This window comes from Athene cunicularia, assembly GCF_003259725.1.
Source record: "Athene cunicularia isolate RWA chromosome 2 unlocalized genomic scaffold, athCun1 chr2_part1, whole genome shotgun sequence".
Lineage (NCBI taxonomy): Eukaryota > Metazoa > Chordata > Aves > Strigiformes > Strigidae > Athene > Athene cunicularia.
The window spans coordinates 15,387,587-15,395,800 of record NW_020799095.1 but is presented as its reverse complement, the minus strand read 5'-3'; the positions used below and the strand labels follow the sequence as shown (position 1 = coordinate 15,395,800).

Here is an 8,214-nt window from a genome sequence, read left to right as displayed (position 1 = left end):
ATGGAGCTTGGTGAGCGTTTTCGGCCGAAAACGTGCACGTTTCTGCTCACCCCGGTGGAGGAAGCGTGGCCGCACCTTTGGTCTAGGATTTGCGTAGTGCTGCTGCTCTTCTGTTTTTCCAAGGAAAGGAAGACGGGCTGTTCTCAGGCGATGGTGGATAGGAAGAACTTTTTTCCTAGTTTTTGCCCTTGAAATAGATGGCTGGGATAGGTCTGCTGAGAAAAAAGGGGGGTGAGTAGCAGTCAGAGCTACTGCGTATGAAATACTTATCCCCTGTTATCAGAGGCAATGCTGGAGAAGTGTTGGAAGGAAGCTCTTAAAAGTTCAGTAATTAGCAGGGGTAAAAATGAGGCTAAAATCTGTGACATGCATCAGCCTGCTTGCACTAATACAGAGCGACAGGAAATATCTTGGTAGAGGGTAGCTAGAAGGGCTTTTGTTATTTATTCTTAGGATATGCTTGGAGTTTGCAAAAGGCATAGCAGCAGTAGGTTATGTCACAGCCTGTGCAGGGAGGAGTGGAGGAAGGGTGTGTTTGTGTCGGTCACAAAGTTCAGTTCTAGGAGTAGGAAGGACACAGTAGGCCAGCATGACTTTTAATTTTTTTGGTTTGTTACTGAAAGTGGAATATTACTAAGGTAGTTTTCTGAAAGGTAGCAAAATCTGATTTAGGAGGGAAGACAGTGAGATACAAAGGTTGACAGTTTCAACGCAGAATTGTCTTGGGACAGTCTGGATTTATGGGCTAAAATTTGAAAGTGCTTCTGCTGGTTCAGCGAGTGAAATATTGCTGAAATTGTGACAACAGTGACACCTGTTATGCGTTCTGCATGAACCGAATTGTTAAACTGCTTCCTGATTCAGTCAGTATTTTCTGTTTCTCCATCTGTATATGCAGCATAAACTCCTGTTTATTTAAGAATGTGTGTTTGTATATTCATTAATAAAGTCTTTGGATTGCATCCTTTGTACTGAAAGACGAGACCCAAGGAAGATGATCAAGGAAATGAATACAGCTTTATTCCATGATGGCAGTCCGAGCTGGGGCGCTTTATAGGTTTGTGTGCGTGAGGATGGTTCCTGTTCGCTGTGTGGACCTGTGACCCAAAACAGTGTCCTGGCTGGAATGTGCAGGCGGTGTGGACACTGCTGCCACCCACGGCTCGTAAAGAGACATTACCCAGCGTGAGGTGGAAAGATTGAGTGCTTTGCCATCAGTTACCAGCTTCCGTGTACAAGGTAACATACAAGAAGCTCTGTGTGGGACCCTTAAAGAGGTTTGTGTGTGTTTTGTTTCACTGATAGAATGCTGTGGATGTTTTGCTGTACATGATGATGACAAAATGTGGGTTAGTCTCATAACCAGAAAGAAATTGTGTGAGAGTTGATTCTTTGCCTGTAGAAGATCCTAGTCAAGGAATGGGGCTTAGCAACCAACATGCAACCCCTCTTGATGTTACTAAATATTTTTAAGTGTTATCTACAACATCTTATAAAGGCTAGGTGGCATATAAAATTGCACAAAAGTGCCAGTTGCCTGTACCAGCTAAGTATGAAACTTGATATTTTTTTAAAAAAAATCAAGGGTATACATTCTGTGAAGACAAGGGTGTATAAATAGTTTGAACAGCTTTGCATACAGAATTTGGTTGCTTAGGGGCAGTTGCAAAACTTAATTCATTAGCTGCAGTGCTCAAGTCACTGCTGGTTTGAGTCTCTTCCTGAAAATGATTGAGGTGCACTTAAGATTCTGATTCTGTGATTGTACTGCCCCGGAAAAAGCAACACATGGCTGTATTTCTCAAATCATATAGCATAATACAAAGCAACTCCCTCCTTTTTCCTCTCTCCCTATCGGTACCTCCAAAAGGAAATATAAATAAAGATCTTGTCACATCTCAATTTCTGTTACTGCAGTACATCAGGAAGGGCCATGCTAGGATTGTGTACGCAATGACTACTAAATCTGAATTTGCAGAAAGTATTTAGGTAACTTTCTTTTAAACAGTAAATCAAAACATAGCAGTGTCACATCTCAGTAATCACACCATAAAAGTCAGTAGTGTTTGCTGAATATCTTAACAGAACATAGCATAGATTGTAATAGATGCTCTTTATATAATACTTAAAAAGAATAATTTTCTGGGTTGCTGAGGTCAGTATTTTGGGAAATTCATTGTCCTCTGAAAAGACCTTGAACTGAAAACAGTATCTTAGTCATAACAAATAGAAAATATTTACATATTTTAAGAGATAGGCATTAAAAGCTTCAGAGTTGAATAACATGATTTACTGTTTTATATTCTATCTAAAATAAATACTGACACTAAGTATTGAATAGTTTAATATTAATATTTTAAAATATTCTAGCTCCAAAGAGAAGCAGAGCGGTGAAAAGATTGTAATGAAATTTATTTGCATGTTTGTTAGTCATAGCTCACCTATAAGAACTACATGATTTTTCAGAAGCATCTGCTTCTGTGAAAGCTTTTATTCTCTGTGCTCAGTGACGGGGACAAGCTCTGTTCAGTTATTGAAAGTAGGTAAGACTAGACTAGCTCAGTTCAGCTCTCTTACCTTTAACTTCCGTAAGTTACAGATCCTGGATCTGTGTGAGCATCAGCTGCATTATTATGTGGATATTTTATGCCATTCATTTTAAGGTCTAATAAGATGCAAAGTTGAAGCAGATGATTGCTTTGGGAAAATGATACTAGGCTCTGTTGTGCCAGAATAAAGATTCCTCGCTTCTTCAGAGTATGTGTAAACTCAATATCTCAAGAAACATAATGATCAACTATAATATCAAGTAAATTCTTTCATCTGAAAGCCTTCAGTACTCACACTGGGTTACTAGTGACTGCTGTGTAGTTTTGGGGTATAGCTCTCTGGAATGCCTTTACCACTGTTCTTACAGATCTTCCTCAATTAGTCTGTGCTCTTCTACACAGTAGTTACTCTTTTTGAAAGACCGAAGCTTTCTGAAAACTGGCTTATAGTAGCAAAACCGTAGTGGGACTTCACAGTTGCTTTTTTATCTGTGATCATTCTGCTTCGGGGTTATCCAGTGACTTCACAGCCAGGATGAACGGCAATATAAACAGTGATGTATTTACAAACAAGAAATGTCTTGGGAGCTTCCAAATAGGAGAGAAAAAGAGTCTTTTTAGACAAAATTTATTCTTTTGAGTATGCCCACCTTAATTTGACTTCTGAACATCGAGTGAACTCATGCAGTATTACACATGTGACAGCTGTAAAGCTGCCTTTGGATTGCCTTAAAAGTATGTGAAACAGCTAAAGAATTTTTGTAAGTTGTGAAAAGTGTGTTTTCATGCCTTGGTTAATTCAGACAACAGCTGAAATGGATTTCCTTAAGACTACCAGAAATATATCTCTCTCAAATAAAATCATGTATGGGGAGCCTGATTCTTCTTTGCATTGACCCTGTGTCATCTTCACCACTGTTATGAATAGATATGTAACCCTTTGTGATGGGAATGGTATAATTTTGTAGCCAGCCCAGGCAGAGGAGAGCAATGTAACAGCTGTGCTATAGCTACAGTACAAGTGAAAATACAGAGTGAAAAACAGAGGAAAGCTGGACCAAAGGCCCCCACAAGATAAAGTTCACTAAACATGAGAACAGAAAATTCAGCATGAAAGTGCTTGCTCAGTCTTGACACTGCTCTTAGAGATGTCTAAGAAAAGTACCTCCTGTGTCTGCTCTGCAGCTTCTGTGTAACAGATATGCTATATCTTTTGTTTACACTGTTGGCAACTGCAATGTCTGCCTTGATAAATTAACGTGTTGGCTAGAAATTACAGTGCTTCTGCTTGATTCGTAAGATAGCGGTAAAATGCTTCCTTCTAGATGACAAAGTGAATGAATAGGTTTAGAGATAGTAACCCCTTTGTGTTGGTCCCTTTCATGATCCATATACAGGTCTGTAAATGACTGCTGTACCATTTAACTTTTTCTAGTTACTATATCATGTTTTACTCAATTATAAGTAACAAAAAAGGAAAAAAGAGAAGAGCAGTATATGGTACTGGACCACAAGGAAGGTCTTGGGATCTTTTGTTCCTCCTTTGTATCCTCTTGCTTTCCTAACTGGCATAGTTCTGTGCACTGAAAGATGTATATGCACCAGCACTACTGCCTGCATATAAAATAGTCCCGGCAGGTTTTGGGCTTGTGTCCAAGTCAGTTACACTTTTGTTGTATGCTAAGGAAGAAAAATAACACTATATCTGTACAAAGTCTAGAGATCTGCTGTGTTGGTTGAGTAGACACATAAAGAAAATCATGAGGCGCAGAAAAGGCAAGCCAGGCGTACATATCAGGAAAACACAGGCTTTTTTTAGCAACTTATTTTCAGAGGGAATGTTTGCTCCTCTTGGGGATGTATGAATCACTGCAAAAATACCTGTCAAATTCTGCCTAGGATTTGGACAGAAAGTTGCTTTAATTGATCAGTGGTGTGAGTGCAAACAGCTTAACACACATAAGTGATGTTAACTTGTGTTGCTGCAACTTGTACTTGCTTGAGTATCTTCAAAATTAAACCATAAAGAACTGACCTCACTTGTACTGAAAACAAAGGAAAAATTAGCATAAAAAATAACAAGGGATGGCTTAGTTCCTAAATTAGTAAATTGACAGAGGGGGTGGAGACTATCTCTGTAGTTTACTGTGTGAGTGACAGATGTGGGGTCCAACAAGGCATTTAATGCAGAATGAAAGCCTTTTTTAGCCTTGAAATGACTAAGTAGCAAAGAAATTATGCAAAAGCGGATTGTACAAAATATTCTTGGATCAAGTGATCATGAGTTTACATTGACTTAACAGTAGGATAAATGATGCAGTGCCATGTGGGGATACTTGAGCTTGCTCTGAACAAGCTGTACCAGGAGCCGCAAAGGCCAGTATAGCTGCAGAATGTGTGTACTGTCGTTGCTTTGCTGCTTTCCTCTGCCCAGACGGCTTTACCTGGTTGTTTTTCTCCAAAATTTCAGTCTTGTATGCTGTCCATTATGTGAGGCTTTGTACACTGGCACTAATACTTACCAGCTCTAGTCAGGATATATCTCCTGGTACCTCCTAGAATCACATTTCTTTTTTGTTCCGAGCCGAATCAGCCTAGTTTGGCATTTCCTTTGTTTTTCTCAGTACTAGCAACCAGTGCTGAGCCTCTAGTATCATCATGCAGAGCTACTTACTTTTGCTCCATATGCAGTGTTTCTTTCCCCAGGGCAGACAACTCCACCTTTTAAATGAATTGTCTCTGTTTGCCTTGCCTTGTGTCAGCAGCAGGCAACAGGTGAGGTGAATGGTGAAAAGAGCAAAGACAAAGAAGAAAGTGGAGAGGGGGAATGGAGAGACCCGTAAACCACTAGAAAAGGAGATAAATTTTCACAGATAGAATTAAAGAAGGAGAAGGGCCAGATCCAGACTGGTTTAAGTGAAAGCTGGGGTCCAAAACACCACTGTTGGTGGAAAAGAACAAGTCCTCCTCATCTTTCCTCTGCTTGGTCTGATGGTAGCAGATACTGGCTGCGCTGGTTTTGGAAGCTGATTCTGGTAGCTGATTCCAATCTGCTTGTTTGAAGAAGGAAAATTGTAGAAAATAACATTTTTTCCCATGTGTCTATGATAGACAACAACTTCAAAAAAATCTTCTATTGCCAGTTAATCCCTAGGATTACTATCCTTCTTCAGCAGGCAGCCTAGTGTTCATTGCTTATGCCATGTGTATGTATCAATCACACTGTCCTCTCTGAATATAATGACTTTCACAAACAATTGCAACTGAAGTCCTCTAATAAGTCAAAGTTAATAAATCTTCAGTTTAATAAAGCTCATATTGTATCTTTGGAGAACTTAGTTTTACTAGCAATTCAGAACTAGGCCTACAAATCAAAACATCCTTTTGTCAAGGATTTTTTTTGTTGCAGTTGCAAATGACTTTGTGATTTGTTGTTCATTGTACGAAGTGAAATCGTTGTCCTGAGTAAATGGATATGTTGGGCCAGATATTTTGCCCATTGCCTTTGAAAGCATCTAACAGTTTTCTGTACAAGAAAGCATATTTACACTTTTATGCACATAGGAAGTTTTATAAATATATCAGCTATGACACTTAAGGGGCAATAAGAACACTTTGCATTTTATTTTTTCAGAACAATGAACGAGTTAAAATACTAAAAATGCGATATTATGGTAGTGTAGCAAGGCTTCCTTAATAACAGAGGGGTTTATATACCTTTTACTTAGAACTATGGAAGACTTACCCTGGTGTAAAGAACATCTAAGATGACATTATCAACTATGTAATTGAAATGGAGCAGCAGTTTCAGCGGGACTGACAGATGAGAGCATGAAAGTAAGAATGTATAAGCATGTTCAGAAGTTGTAGTTGAATTTGTCAGCACATTAGGACTAGCATTTTTACCACTGGAAATAGATTTGGAAGGGAAATTTAGTAATCACAACTTCACTGAAAACCAAGATCAAAGTTTCCCATTCTTCCTTTGCGGTGAGGATTTCTCTGGAAGCTTATTTCTGCCAGTGACTAGATCACACATTTTACAACCCTTATGAAAGACAATTCTTACAGCATACAGTGTCCACAACCCGTGCTGGGGCATGATACTGATACTCTATTGTAGGGAAGAACGGCTCATGTTGAATTGCCAGATTTATTTTCCTTGCATTGCCAGTATTAGACTGTATTTCTTAAGCTGGTAGATATCAGCCTGACATGGCACGCATACAGGTTTCTAGAAATTTATATTTTCAAAATGGAAAGCTGTGAAAATAGGATCTCTGATGAAATATCATGTGGTTGAAAGTGAAAATTTTAGGATTGAGACATGGATTTTGAAAGTCCTGTAGTCTTCCGATACCCACATTTGCAAATTTTTTTCATTTGACTGGCATTTGAAAACAGACATTTGTTGAGCTGTGTATAGCAAATATAAAAAAAGCAAGATGCTGAATACTGCCATGTTTGGGTTTTCTATTTTGATGCTATCTACTTAACTGGAAAGCAAAACTTTCGTCTGTTAGAGGAATTGATTAAACAGATTGAGGAATTTCTTTGGTGGAAGTCATTCTATGTAAAGGTATACTTTTCAAATATCTATATTTACTATCATTCATACAATATATGAATAACTATAAATATATTATTTATAATTATGTGAAAACATACAATTTCATTCTCTGCAGAGACTACAAAACTTGCAGTTGTTAACTTGAAACATTGGATTGCCTCTACTAAGAGAGCACAAGTGCTGTTCACACTGAAACTCTTAAGGAGTATAAAAGTAAACAGTTGTCTTCAGAATGTGGCAGTGACCTTGAACTTTCACTGAGCTGCTCTTTATTTAGCTTAGGCCAATGATTAACTTTGCTAATGACTGTGTATCAAATTCACCATTGTTTATATATCTGGCAGTGAAATAGGCCATGTCTTTCTTTGTGTGGATGATACAGTATATTTCAGGGAAACCCTTTGTATAAATGCTTTCCTTTGGAAAATTACGTCTTTGTGCAAGTCCTAATTGCTTCTAATTTACCTCATTTGTCTTTGGACTCTTTAACTTACAGTAGGCATAATATATTTCTTCTTATGTGTCGTTCTTTTCTCTTAATATTTAAAAGAGGATGGCAAATTCTCTTATTCTGCTCCCTTACAGCAGTTAGTCTTCTGTGACTGATCCCCATGGAGCAGAGGAAGCTACACCCTGAAATAGTCATGTATGGGGACGTGAAGTCATCTGCGCAGCTTTGCCTCTGACAGGAGGTTTGTCAAGACATAACACTTTAATTTCTAGCCTCAGGACCATAGGGAACCCAGCAGAGATCTGCCCACAGCACACATGGAAGCAAGGCATCTTCAGATTCCTGCTATCTATGCTAGGTCAGTCCTGGCCGGTTTGGTGCAGTGTTACAAGGCTCCTGACAAAATAAAGAGTCATGCTGCTTTTTCAGGCAGAAAGGGGATGCAGCCCTTAGCTGGATCAAGCCTGGTGGAAATAGTCCAAGCTGAGGAGAACTTATGTTCCTTGGCTTAAATGCAGGATACTGTTACATGCTGTGAAACAATCCCACAGACCCTGTGCAGACAAATGCTGCTTAAGAGTGTTTCATCTGTTATTAAATGAGGAAGAGCCCTCAAGGTTTGTCTATTTCAATGGAATTGAAAA

General features: G+C 38.8%; 1 protein-coding gene across 1 annotated transcript in view; it reads left to right on the top strand.

The window, feature by feature from the left end:
• Positions 1 to 773: 773 nt before the first annotated feature.
• The window catches only part of WIPF3 (WAS/WASL interacting protein family member 3), a 36,405-nt gene continuing 28,964 nt past the window's right edge, over positions 774 to 8,214 (top strand). Inside the window, exon 1 of the mRNA XM_026843014.1 lies at positions 774 to 1,283. The gene's annotated coding sequence lies outside the window, so the exon portion shown is untranslated. The remainder of the gene's footprint in view (positions 1,284 to 8,214) is intronic.